At 38.6% G+C, this 15,210-nt stretch overlaps 1 protein-coding gene across 1 annotated transcript in view; it reads right to left on the bottom strand.

Annotated features, from left to right (window-relative positions):
- Positions 1-15,210, bottom strand: part of ctnna2 (catenin (cadherin-associated protein), alpha 2) — a 332,764-nt gene that overhangs the window by 238,405 nt on the left and 79,149 nt on the right. The window lies entirely within an intron of this gene.

The raw sequence follows: 15,210 nt of genomic DNA, 5'->3' as shown, positions 1-15,210 counted from the left end.
CCAGCAACAATCAGCCACCATGACTAAGTCAGGCAAAACCAAGAATGCATAAAGAATATCTAACACAGGGTAGCTCGAGTTCATAAATTTAAAACAATACCCCACCCACATTTCTCTGAGCATAAGACTTGCTGAGGCTACTGAGGAGGTAACGAGGAGAAAGGCCTAAGGTGCTTTGGGTCTGCATAAAACTCAGAGTTGCTTTTATGCATCATCTAAGCTTTAAATAGCTCTGATGTAATTAAATGTGACTCTATGGTATAGATGACCAGTGTTCGGTTACAGCAAAGAGCAAAGATGCACTTTTCAGTCACTCCAAACCAGTCTGACACTGGGATAGAGTGACATGTCAAGTGGAAAACTGATAGGGAATGCTGAGTTACGGATGAGCTTCCTGTATTTCATTGAAATCTGGATGGTTCTATTCTTAGTTTCTCTCTTCTTCTTTACTTTTTGTTTAGTTTTTGAGGTGTTGTTTACGAAGCTAACTGCATCAGCGTTTTGTGATATCCCGATCTATATCTGGATTGGAAGCATAGTCAAATTCTTTTTTAAATGTCATCTGACTCTGAGTGAAACATAAACAAAAACACTTGAATCTAAGTCTCATTTCTCGAGGGGAGATGTGTTCATTTATTTGGAAAAAATAAACCCTGTATGGCACACAGAACTATTTGTCTGACAATGCCGCTATTATATCTTTGAAAATTTCACTATTATCAAAGGTTGCTGCTACATCTGGTACTTCAGATTAGGTTAATCAACTTTATACAGGAAAAACACTCCATATTCCTTCATCTCACTTCTTATTATGCTGACATTCATATCAGAAATTAGAGCTGTAAAATGAGAGGCAAGAAATGCAACAAAGCCCTATACAGTGAAGGTCTCAACATGAAAAGATGCAAAGAAGAAAATAACATGAATGGAAACTGAGAACATTCCCCGAGGACTCCAGTGAATTGTTATTCCACACATGGTGTCAGGTTGCAATTATCACTGGGAGTTGGGAATAGGCAGAGCAGAAATAGCAGCAAATGCTGGACTGACAAAGGCTGGGAGGATTTCAAGGTAATTGGCAATGGCTAAAGTCATCTTCCAGAAACTCACAAATGTGACTGATAGTCCCTAGTCCCTTAGTGAGTTTCAGTGTTACACTTTTCTTCCCCCCTTTTACCTAATAATCACTTACCCTGTTGTACTGCTTTGCTTCAAAGCCCAAAACCATCGTGTAAGTGAAAAATCTTTATACAAGTGCGCACAATTATAAATAAATATTAATTAAAAAGTATTAGAACACAATCAAAAACTGCAAACTTAAAATCATCCAGATACAATATTTGTTTCATCAGGAAATTCAAAAAGCTACCAGAACACAGAGGAGATTTTGTGTCTTTCTGGTACTGCATTCAGGAACCTATCAGAGTGATATGTCAAAATCTTTAAAGGTTTCACACTTCCTTGAAGAAGAATCTTGGCATCATGCTTGGTAAAATGTTTCCTTTAATTCCTCTTATGACGTAGTCATGTTAAACTCCTATAACACTGCTGACAAGTGTTGGCTCCTAATGCCTTCTGGTTTCTAAAAGGTCTGGAAAGATATAGAGGATAATACAGCAGCATTTTTATACAGAGCAGTCAGAGAGTCCTTACTGCAAGTTTTATAAAAGAAGAGTTCTTTTTTTCTTTAGTTAATTATACACCAGTCTCTTAAAGTCTGTAATTCTATGTGAATGTACCATTGCATTTGACAGTATATCAAGACCGGAGGGAACCTTATATTTGCCCCACTGACAGCGAGGCTATCTGTTTGACCCCACTTTAGGGCATGAACTGAAGAGAGGGCACATGCCACATCAGCCTTTGTCAAATGTGCCTTCCAGAACATTCCAGTATTTGATGGCAACTGCTTTTTCTGAGATAGAAGTTCAACAAAGTCCTGAAGATACCACTGAAATGCCTCTAGATGCCACATTATAGTTCAAGGGTTGTGTAGTTGATTATTATGGTGGTTGACAAAGCTCTACCCACAGTGGCCCATGAGGGACATTAGTCATAACCCACTCTGTGATCGATTACCCTAATGAAGTGTGTCTGACTCAGAAAGAGTCCCTTATATTGTCCCACAGTGGATGCCAACTAAAACAGCTTGATAAAGACTGTGATAAGTATCAGTCGCTGGCACACTTACGGTAACACTTACAGGGGCGATCGTGGCTCAAGAGTTGGGAGTTTGCCTTGTAATCGGAAGGTTGCCGGTTCGAGCCCCAGCTTGGACAGTCTCGGTCGTTGTGTCCTTGGGCAAGACACTTTACCTGTTGCCTACTGGTGGTGGTCAGAGGGCCTGGTGGCGCCAGTTAGGGGTGGGTTTTTATAATCGATTTATCGATTAAAATCGATTCTGGCTTGGATAACGTAAAATCGATTCATTAAAATCTGAATCGATTTTTTAATATAAATTTATTTTGCCCGAAATGCCAGAATCTCTGGTGAAATCTCACAAAATTTCAACAACCACCAAACAGCTAAGACAGTAAATGAGAGCAGGAACACGGATTCTGCACAAAGACAAAACCCGCGGATCAGAATCAGTTAGATGTCGCCTTTCTCACAGTCGGGGCTGAAAGCCGACAGCTCGCTGATTCTGATCTGTCGGCGGGTCCGCGCTTTGTGTTCCCTTTATGCGCGGATTCTAAAGCTGTTAGTTTGATGTCTCTCCAAACAATATTGACCGAACCAGCAGCAAAAGAAGATCCAAACTACGCTTCACATAATTCACTCTTACTTTTACTGTTTTGCTTCGACCACGATGCACAGCTCTCTCTCTCTCTCTCTCTGTACTTCAACAGCAGTTTCCCGTCTAAAAATCAGTTTTCTTCATTATTCGCTCGCTTGTTACACACAAGTCTACCGTTGTTTACAGCACTGTCGGCTGACGTTTTTTTTTCGTTTTATATACTTCCGAAAAGAAAACCTAATTTCTGCCGTTCAATACTGAACAAATTTAAACTTTTTAAAATTATGCAAAATGCAAAACGCTTACCTGTGTCTCTAATAAAACCGCTGTAACTTCAGAGGTAATGTTCATGTGTTGATTAATGGTTTTCTTTCGTTTTTCATGTACTGCAGAATATTTTTATAAAATCCCAGGCCAGGAAAATCGCCTTCATGTTTTTCTGTGTTTTATCCTCAGCTACTTTGACACAAAGGCATCTGCTGTGATGCTTTCACCTTTGATAAAGTCTTGCGTGTGTCAGCTTCCTTTTTATAGATACAAAAATATGTAAATGTACTGATCTGAATTATAATATTTCTGGCTGTCAAAATTTCCCAGATTCAAATCGAATCGGATCGAATCGGATCGAATCGAAACGAATTAAATCGAATCGTGGATCAAATCGATTCACAACCTTGTGAATCGGAATTGAATCGATTCGAGAAATCAGTGACGATACCCAGCCCTAGCGCCAGTGTCCGGCAGCCTCGCCTCTGTCAGTGCGCCCCAGGGTGGCTGTGGCTACAATGTAGCTTGCCATCACCAGTGTGTGAATGTGTGTGTGAATGGGTGGATGACTGGATATGTAAAGCGCTTTGGGGTCCTTAGGGACTAGTAAAGCGCTATATAAATACAGGCCATTACACTACAAATTGTCAGCTACTACAAAAATTAGTACATGAATGTGAAGGAATTTCCATATTATACCCATACAGCAATACTTTTTCACCGTCCCCATCTGTTTAAGAAATTCTACATTCCAATATGGAAACTCTTGATTTCTTGGCTAGTTCAATAGGTATCCAATAACATTTCGTCAGTCATGTAGCTTCTGCATGATGTAGTCCAACAGACTTCTGACACCTTCATTTGAAAGACAGTTGCACAATGTTCATACACTTTTTGTCAAATTCCTTATGTTTACACTTCAGGTTCATGTACATGCGTGGCATGTTAAGTGGAAATACTTTAGGTTTCCATTAGAAAGGCCAAGAGACCACTGTAAAATCTGGTCACTAAATGGTAAATGGCCTGTATTTGTATAGCGCTTTACTAGTCCCTAAGGACCCCAAAGCGCTAGGGAAACAGGTGTATTCCCTGCCCACCTTGCAAGTGTTTGTTAGCTGTCGCTGGGTAAAATCTGGAAAACCCTCCTCGTGATTGCTTTGGTTATTAGCATATTGTCACAATTGCCTATAATTTGCATGGAAGACACCAACATATATACAAAGAATCAGTGCTAAGGAAACTTGAGAAAATCTGACACAAACCAGAAAGGGGAATGTTTGCAATCAAAGTAAAAGCTGTGCCTTAAATCTGAAACGAATTTATTTCAAAAGGCAGCGCTTTTACTTTGAAGGTGAATGGTCACAATTTTGAGTTTGCATTAAACTCTTCACAGTTTCACTACCAGTTAGTGAATAGCCAGGGAGTGTTTGCAGACTTCTGATATCTGCTAGCAATAAAAGCAATTATGACAGCAAGTGTCATCCCTATATGTTATCTTGAATGGTCTCCAAGTCTGAGTGACTGGGGCTTTAGCAGTCAGCTTCCAACAACAACTTATAACCTATCAGGGAATACTCTTTTTCTTTTTTTTTCCTAGGCGAAGGACTGGTGGTTACCAGGAGGTTGCCAACCAGCCTCACTGCCTGTGGCCTTACATACATAATACATTGTTTGATTGCCATCTTGGTTAATTACCAGAAATATGATTTCATGTTGTCACTGGAAGTTAGCTAGTAAATTTAGTATTATATGCAGTCCACAACAAATTCATTACACCATTACTGAATATGAGGGTTGAGTCGCAGCTGCACAAACAGTTAAATAATAATGGTTAATATACCAAAATGATTTTTTATTGTTTCTGTAATGGTTAATCTACCACTATGTGCAGTCTTTAATCAAAATGATATGTTTAATGCTTAAATATAATTACGTTGTTATCCATGAATATTCAGATTTACAGTTTTATGAAAAAAAGTAGAAAAATATGGTAACGTAGGTTATTAGTTTTTGATTAAGGTGATAAATTACAGTTATTCACTTACACTACTGAATAGAAAAATTGTTTTAGTGGTTGAATTTTATGCTTGATTATCTCCTGCCTTCTGAAAAAATTCCAATGTACCGGCTTAAATTAGGATATAAAAATATGTGAATTCAGTTTTTTATTAGCCCAATAACTAAGAATAAGGGTTCTCGATTTGACCAGGTTCTTCACAGATTTCTGAGGTATTTGTATTTTCTTGTTTTCATGACAGGTAAATGGTAAACGGCCTGTATTTGTATAGCGCTTTACTAGTCCCTAAGGACCCCAAAGCGCTTTACACATCCAGTCATCCACCCATTCACACACACATTCACACAGTGGTGATGGTAAGCTACATTGTAGCCACAGCCACCCTGGGGCGCACTGACAGAGGTAGTCTAATAATTTTTTAAGCACTGTATATGTGTTAGATTACAGATTTCACAGTTTATAAATACTCATGCTTGCTTTGCCAGCAAGCACACAATCAAAGCTAAACGTTTATTGCTTTAGTTATATTGTCAGAAAATTTTAAACACGTTTTGTTCAGTTTAAGACAACACTTCTGTACCTGTTCAAATTTAAGTACACAGTGTATTTAGAAAAGAAAGAAGGCACAGAAGCACACTAATTAGTTCACAGCCTATGACCGTGCAAACAGACAATTCTGACATGAGTACAGAGGCAAAAAAAGTTGAACCCTGATCATTGTCATGTATTTGGCTGAATATTATTTCAACATGATTTGATATTCTTTAGTAAGCTAAACTTTATAGTGCTGAATCTTTTTAAAAAGAAAAGAAAATAGACCTTAGTAGAGTTAAAATGTCTAACAAGATGCATTTGCTGTACTGTTGTGCAAAGAGACGATGGAAAAACATCTGAGGAAAAGTATGCATATAGCTTGAAGATACGAGAGAGAAGAAAAATGCAAATCCAAGTTAAAGCATTTCATCGCAGTTGATAGAGGAACGGCTACAGAGTTGGATAACCGAGAGGATTAACATTTTTTGTTTTAGCAGTCAATCTGGACAAAGTCATTTTTTGATTAAAATGTGAAAAGCATTAATCAAATAACGACGAGATAAAACCGCAGCTTTGGTATTTTACAGAAGATTGATTCCAGATTTGAAAGCTCAACTACCTGAAAGTCACTTATTTAAATTCAACCAGTATTTTCTCATCAAACAACTCACTTTTATTAAATTGCCTTTTAACCTCATAATGTGAAAAATAAATTCTTATGCATAATTATCATGCAGGTAATCAGATCAAAACACAGTAAAAAAAGAATCATTTGGAACATGCATCCGTGTGTAATTATGTTCAATCAAAAATGATCAGTTCTAACTGAAATTTAATCAAACACTGCGGCGCACAACTGCAGCCAACTGAATCACCAAATAGTGCTCATTCTGTTGGAGGCAACTCTTTCATTATAACTAAAATCACAAGTTGTGGGTACTTTTTTGTCTTGTAAAGTATTATTAAAACATTTTGAAAAGCTAAATACATATTTACAGAGCCATAAAGTAGCTGTATTGGTTCCCCGTATTAACGTGGTACACAGAAACATACAGTATATTCAACTATTTTTCATGAAATTGTCATAGAGTGAGTATTTTAACCATTTTGCTATGATATAGCCACTTAAGTACAAATTACTTGAAGCGTTATTGGACTTAGCAATTAGTAAACCTCTGATTTTTGTTTCTTTTTAAAAAAGATTCATTCATATCACATAGTGCATACTAAAAATATTTCACTTTTTGAGAGGATGCGTCTCCCCATGATCCTTGGGTACAATATGTTGTTAAGCTGAGTGGAATTTTTCCTTTTCGGTGCAATCACACTTTGCTTTGGATCATAACGTAGCCTAATTTACTCTAAAGGGGAAATATGCAACTTAATAGACCTTAAAAATAAAATACTAAAGCATCTTTTAATAACCAAGGTATGACAATCAAAGTAAAAATAGTGTAGTGACAAAGAAAAACCATTTAAAATGCTGTTAAAGGAACAGTGTTTGTATGAACCATTAAGCTTGCTTTGTCCATTCTGGTTAAATTTTCACAATGAACCCTGTATGGAGCACATGCACATGTTTGTTAAAGCTTGGACAAGACTGGAATTACTGTAAACACTGCTCAAAACTACAACAAAAACTATTCCAAGTGCAAAATGGTAGAAATTCAGAATATTCAGACAACAATCTGAATCTATTCTCCATTTGTCTCGAATACATGAATATTCTGAGCCATAATGTTTACTTGGAAATACAATGAAAGAAGGCAAAAATGATTCAGGGAAAGAAGAAGTAAAAGCACTAAAGATGCAAAACTATTTTCCACAGGAAATTTACTACTTTCCCACACACATTTAGACGCAAGCTATTTCTCAGTGGTCAAGACATCTTGATTAATGATTGTACGCGCATCCCGCTGGTTTAATTGTGTCAAGTAAGTTTGAATATTACCAGCTACACCTGAGGGGGAATATCAAGGTTCTGCATATAATCAACTTGATTAGGGAAAAGAAATAACAACTTTCAGTATGATCAACATTTTTACATAATATTAACAAATTTATTTCTCTGTGGGCAATCCGCCCTTAAAATATGCCTGAAACTCATATTCAAATGCATGTTTTCTGAATGTTTATATCATTCAAGCTGTCAACTTTCCATCTTCGGTAACTCTACACCTGACTCATTGCAAGTGTAATTTGTTCCCCCGGGTTTGCACTACTTGATATCTCATTGGTTTTCTGTTTGCTGCCTTCACAGATTCGCAGAAAAAAGTGATGCCTCAATTCACCGCAGTTCCAGTCTGCTATTCCTGGCTCACACATATCTGCCATGGCATGTCTGGAGACAGAAGTACAAAAGTAACTCCATCCATTGTTAACATCAAGGTAACGTTACTATGACAACCTCCGAAACACCGCATCATAAAACGGTATGACTAAAGCTTTTTTTTTTTTTTTTTCAGGCACATTCAAGTATCGACTGAAGGTCTTTGGACAAACAAAAACCCATATGAGTCGCTTAACAGGTCCAAAAATAAAAATAAAATAAAAAATACAAACACTAAAGCGGTGTCCTCTATTATGATCTTCGGCTGTGACGCTCCTGATTCTCGGGCTCTGGGTACAGCATGTATTCAAAACTCAGTTAAATTATAAGTGTGTGTCTGAATGTTTATTAATGTAGCAGATGCACACAGACAGAGTCATAAATCATACAGTAAGGTAACATAAGAAAGCCAACGAGGATGCTCCCCAGGCTGGGCGATGGTAGCTGGAGCAGTGCCAAGGCTCTCTTGAAGTGGCCTGTGATTGTGGAACTACAGTAAGCTGTGGGGGAAGCTGACAGTTTCTAATACTTCAATTTATCTGTGATGCTCGGGAATATTGAACGTTTCTCCTTTGACCTTGTGATCTAAAAAACTTTAGAAAAAAAAACTAATTTGTACATCATACTTTTTCTGCCAGAGGAGGGTCATTCGTCTCAAAAAATACATATTTTTTAATTTAATTAACCATTACCTTTTAAGTGTCTTTGCTTTTTAAAAAAACAACATTCCCCTCTGATTCCAAAACATCTAAGTGCTCTTAAGGCACTTTTTTCCCATGAGATCCCATGGAGTTAAAGTCATTAAGGCCAGTGAGCAAACGACATGTCAAATGAAGCTTTTAGAGGAAGCTCAAGCAGTCAGACAATTATCGTTCTAATTTCCTAATCACCCCAGGTCTCTGCCTCTCAGTTATTATCCAAAGAACTCACTAGGTTATGGTAATAAGGCTGTCTGTCAAACAGTGATCATCCTGGCTGAAGGGTATTTAACTACCTAACCTGTTGCATCTCTTTGCTGTCACTTAAATGCATGCCCACCGCACAGCCACATGTGTCAAAAACCAAACTGTAGCTCCCCAGAGTTATGTCTGGAACAGCTTAAATTCACAAGGCTGCACTTAGACAAACAGATTTCATCCACAGGTTAATGCATATTAACACATATTGAGTTAATACTCTTACTGTGAACTAACTTACTACCTGTTTCATTTGTAGTGTTACCTTATATTCTTATAATCTATGACGACTTTATAATCCTTTCTACTTTTACTTTTTCTTCTTCTTCTTCTTTTTTTAAATCACTGTCATACTTCCAAGTTGCCAAACAAGCAAGAGCAGGTCTGACAAATGGTTATTTGACAGAAGTGAGTGGTTATTTAAAAGAGGACCAATCCCAGGGGGTCATCAGCAAAGGCACACCTGCCATCTTCCCCTCTAATCTCATTTGATGTGTTTAGGAGATATGTGGAATCAATGTTTCTGGAAGTCATTTTTGTCCCCATTATGCTGGAAGTCCAGTAAATAAGGACATAATTAGATCTTGGTAGGTTACAGACAACCATTTTTGTTCCAAAGATATAAAAAGAAAGATTTTTTTTAAAAGAAAGAAAGAAATGGAACTGCTCTCAAAACTGATATTAATATGTGGAAACAGTTCTTGCATGATTAATGATGGTGTGATTTCTTTTCCTGCAAAGTTAAAAGCTAATTGGATAATCCATAAACTCTGAATTACTTAAAATTACCTTTTAACTAATTCAGCATGCAAACGGGTGTCTTCGATTTGCTGATCCTGGCTAGCAGGAGAAATTCACTGCAGTTTATTATCATAAAAGGAAACCATTCATTTTAATTGATTAATGGCTTTGTATGCATTTACACACACCATATATTTAACTTTATTACTTTTTATCTTACAGCGCAAATTTTTTTAATTTCCAAAAAAACATTCGTATGAGCTTTTTGTTGAACATATACGTGTTAGCAGTTATATCATATGCTGTCATATGTTCAACCCCCCCTTCCCTTCAGAACTGCTTTAATTATTTATGGCACAGATTCAGCATGGTGCTGGAAACATTCCTCAGATATTTTGGTCCATATTTAGCTGCTGCACGTCCACGATGTGAATCTCCTGTACCACCACATCACAAAGGTGCTCTACAAGATTGAGATTTGTTGACTGTGAGAGCCTTTTGAGTACAGTGAAGCTCGTTTCAGATTATGTAAGCTTTGTGACATGTCAAATATCCTCCTGGGAGCAGATATTCAATTCAATTCAATTGTATTTATATAGAGCCAAATCACAACAACAGTCGCCTCAAGGCGCTTTATATTGTACAGTACACTTCAGACCTGTCAGTGAGTACACTGGTCATAAACAGACGGAAATGGTCAGCAAAAATACTTCCTGTGCTTTAGTGCATAGTTGGCACTAAAGGGCCAAAAGTGTTCCTGGAAATTATCGCCAACACCATCACACCACCAGCAGCCTGACCTGTTTATTCAATGAAGGATGAATCCATGTGGTTTGCACCAAATTCTGACACTACAATCTGAATGCCGCAGCAGAAATCGAGGCCATGAAATACTCAGATCAGCCCGTTTGGTACCAACAACCATGCAACGTTCAAAGTCTCTTAAATCACCTTACGTCTCCATTCCATGCTCAGTTTGAATGTCAGCAGGTCATCTTGACCATGTCTACTAAATGCATTACCAAAGCAGGTAAATAACAGAAGCCTCGCAGAAAAAAAACATGATAACGGCTATTCAGTTGACATTGATACCAGTCTTCAGGTTTCACGTCCCTTAGAGAGTCTCATTGTTGAAAGTCGGGATTATGTCTGCTTTCTAACAAAAGCAAACAAAACAAATACCAATAAAGTACAGGGACAACAACTGCACATCAATCAGCCTGCTGCGATTTGCAGAGGCTACAATAGTGCTTGAGGAGCAGAGACGATTAACTGACCTCTAGCCCAGTCTTAGCGAGTCTGTGTTACCCATAATATCTTGTTACAGAGATTTCCCCGTCCATCTCAGGAGCAATTTCTAAATACCTGTGACAGTGGCCTTCACAGTTTCGCCGTGGCCAAGATGATAGTAAGGGAAAGCGCAGACAGTGCCATGACCGGCAGGCAGGCCTTTCTGTTCACTGAAAGAACAGTGGGAATAGAAAATAACAATGTAGCACTGCATTTTCTGTTATCTCATCATCAGGTGTGGCAAACCTTTTCTTCAGGGGTTCATACCCACCTGTGAAAGCACACCTGAGTGCTCTTCACACATTAACTGTTAACAGTATAACTGTTATGTATAAAGTTGCCTGTTTCCACAGCTATCGTTTCATATACAAGACCTTTATGTTACACACATGGGGTCTGCGTGTTATTTGGATGACATTACCCCCTCAGCCAGGGGGCTTCTGTATGCTGGTATTAACTCTAGCCTCTGACTGTCTGCTCCATAATGAGGGGAGCATTGAAGGAGATTGCATGATCGTGGGTGTAGGAGGACATGGGGTATAATGTTCCCAACCACTAACTGTGCACAGCACATGAAACAAACAGAGTTCTAGTGCACTGATGATGCACACATACGGTACAGGCACTATAGAACACTTGGAATGCAGAGATGGTGGATGACGAGACACCTGTTTCGTGGCTTTGGCCGTGAGACCCTGTGGAGCTGTTGCAGCTGCGAACAGTAATAAGAAAGGTATTGGTACATGTCAGGAAAACTCAAGCAGATCCAATTTTCAAAGACTACAAATTAGCTCCCCTGACTTTGCCAGTGTTAGCAACATGCACCAACTAACAAAACATAAAAGAAATATGCCACAGAGGTTCCGGGAGCTAATTATGTTCATCGTAGCTTACTTAATCCTTATTCATTAACCACTTTACTTTTAGTATCATAATAACTGAGGTATTGCTAAACTGCAGATATTTAACCCTAAAACTTTTGAGTCTGTATACTTTGTTTTGCTCTCTGCTCGTTTAGGTCAGAAAGGGTCACACTGAAAAAGAGGACTATCTTAGTTATTCAGCAGGATCTTGAGTAGGCCCTTTCATATGCAGTGTGTCAGACTGAGTGCGCTGTGTTTTAATGAGTTTTAAGATCCAGCGAGGTCTCCAAATTTTCATAGCAAACAGAGGAAATTACCTTACATACTGCAGACACACAAGGCTAGATTTACTAGGACTGGTAAATTAATGGGAGGTCGGAATGGCAAAAATGTGTTGATGAGTAGGGATGGGAATCGAGAACCAGTTCATGCAGAAAACTGGTTCCCAGTAGTCCAATTCCTCAGAATTTTTAGTCTGCCTGCCTATCGAGCCCGCTTACCGGTTCTTGCACTCGCGCTGCAATCAGCTGATTCCAGTTCTCATGTCATTGCATCAAAGTAATGTAACCAGTAGTATAGCGAATTACTTTTTCCCAGGAGTAATTAAGTACCATACTGCATAACTTTTAAGAAAAGTACTTTATGCAATATGTTTCATAATTACATTTTTGAGAAATGACTCGAACACTAATCACAACAAACATGCACAAACATTTGAACCACAGCATAATAATTTCTTTATTCCTGCTTAGCAATGGCGGTGGCTCTCAAAACAGAGCCAATGAGGATCGATAAGTGATATCGATAATGGAATCGGAATCATTACATTCTTATCAATTCCCATCCCCATTGATGAGAGTGGAGAATTCTGCGGGTGATCGACTAATAATACACTGATTTATAAACAAAAAACACGGCTTTGCAACAATGACCAGCATCCTATAAAGAGCAGGGCAAATTAGCAAGCTCAAAAACAAGCAGTCTGGTGAAAGTAAGTGTAGGCTAATAATCAAAAAAAGTGTAAGAGCAGGTTTTATGGATGTCTTCCTCTCTGAAAACAGTGTGGCAATTAAGACCAATGAGAGGCAGCTGAAGAAGAATCTATATGTAGAAGAAGACAAAGCATTATTTGCCATCAGATCCTCATCCATCTCTGTGTTAATGAAGGTACTGTCACTTTGTCAAGTATCCAAATCCACTTTTCTTCCCAACAGGTTGTGTGGAGCTGCACTGTCCAGCATCACACGCATTAGGTTAATATCTAAAGGTAAAATGTAACACACATCAGATCTGTCCAACCGCCATTAAGTGCTGCATTTTGATCTATGTTTCAATCTGGTTTGTAATAGATCTGACACCAGAACACACAAGACGTTTTTATTGTGGACCCATCTCTGTGTAGAAATGTGACTAAAAGCCTGAAATGCTCTGAAAACCCATCAGCCCACTGTAAAAAGTGATTTGGCCTTTAAAACAAGACACTCTCATATGCGTCTCGTATTAGGATTCTGGCCCTCTCTCCGACACTCAGTTCAATTCATTTAAGTCAAATCAAGTCAATCAAAATACCAGTATTACTGAGGAGCAGAAATATGTGTGGCTGGGCTCTAAACAAGCAGGGTGAGGGCTTAGTGAAGAGCTACGGGACACAGCCAGAGCTTAGGCACAGCTTTGAGCCATCCACCCGCGCCAATTATGCACTAGTTCTGATAACCTCTCCCCCTCTTGTTCCAAATAAATGAACACTTCTCGCAGCAACTACAGCAACAGCAACCACGTCGGGGGCAAAACAGAACATGCAATTTTTTTGGCCGTTAAATTCAGAGCAATTTGCAGTAAATCGGTTCTGCAAACCTCAGTGAATCACATTTGATTCATTTACATACTCTCATAGCACCATTTCACGCTTTAAAAGCTAAACTCTCACACAAACATACCTGTGTCTGCACTTTTCCAGTTACAGAACTATTTACTTAATACCAGCACTGGCTTTTTTTAATGCTAAAAGAGGGTTGTGGGCTAGCACAGACTGTTAGCAAATCTGGCCCACAATGTGTTTGTATCCAGCGCTGTTGCCATGGCATTATATGACTCTTTATATACCATAAAACCTGCAGTCAAAGAGTAGCAAGGGCATTTAAAGTCAATATAGATTTCACTGTACAACTGTATAGCATAATTACACTGATGAGCAGCTGTAGGATCAAAGAATCAAGGATCAAGAAACTGTTTTATTTACTACTTATTTACAGATTCATTTATTACCATTCATTCGTGTTAATCTTAGTGTGCCCATGGCAGATTTCTGCCAATTGAGGTCTTTCGAGGTTGCTGTTTCCACCGTTTCTATTTTTTCAAAGGTTCTATGAGTGAGAAGCATTAATATGTATTGCACCAGCAGGCAGCTATTTATGTAAAGAGATAATAGTGGTAATGATTTCCTAGTCATGGATGTGCTCTAATCCAAGCTTCTCTCTTCAGTGTTTTGGTAAATGTTCCATGTGCATTTGAGTTTTTCTCTTAGAAGCCATTAGCCAGCCCTGCTGCCATGCCTGGCCATCCCATACACTGCCAGCATGAAAGTGAAAGTGAAAGCAGGATGGCAGACCAAAGTCTGGAACATTCAAACAATCAGTCAAGTGAACCATTTTTTTTTTAAGTTTAAAGTTATTTATGTTACCAAATATGTCTGTGCACAGGGAAACAGAGCAGAGGAGAATAGCAGAATAAAGGTTTTGTTTCTTTAACTGTTTTTGGAATCTGGTTGTCAGTTTGTCTTGTAGAGTTGGTGCCTTGGCTTGCACTACTGTTCCTACCTGGGCTTCTTTGTTTGGTTTATTTTGCTTGTGAAAGAAGCACATAAACGGCTGTGCACATACTGAGGAAGTAGGGCAAGAGAGGAAGAGAAAGAGACAGAGAGATACCAGACATGGTAATGCTTAAGAATTCAGACTCAAGGTATTTACTAGCAGACCCTGCAGCAGGCTGGCAATCTGGAGCACTAGGACTTCTCCCAGTGGGTTGCTTCACCTGTGAGGTGGCAGTGAGAGAAGGAGCAACAAAGAGAGTTAAATCAAATTTACTGCTTTGATTATTTATTGTACTGGCATGTATCACATCATGGGTCCTGATTTTACCAAATCTGATGTCGTGTTTTATCAGTGACAGCCCAGTCCTGTCACAGGGACCTCCAGGGTAGGAAAAGTTAAAACTAATGGCACACGAGTAACAGCTTTCCTATGTGTCAAAAGAGAATCATACAGGCAGTCACCTGTAGGATGACCTGATAAAAGCAGGCAAAAAAACACAAGAAGAGCACAAAACAAGCAACCATACCATAAACCCTTGTGCACGAGAGTAAACTTGGGTTGCATATGTTCTATCAAACTACAAAGTAAATACTGAAAAAGGACTTTTTGAAATGATCAGCAGTGCGTTTTGTGAAAGAAAGCCTAGAGCACTATCCAAGCAAATGA

This window comes from Perissodus microlepis, chromosome 6, assembly GCF_051167445.1.
Source record: "Perissodus microlepis isolate ML-2025 ecotype Zambia chromosome 6, ASM5116744v1, whole genome shotgun sequence".
NCBI lineage: Eukaryota > Metazoa > Chordata > Actinopteri > Cichliformes > Cichlidae > Perissodus > Perissodus microlepis.
The sequence above is the reverse complement of the archived record's forward strand: the minus strand, read 5'-3'. Positions and strand labels throughout refer to the sequence as shown.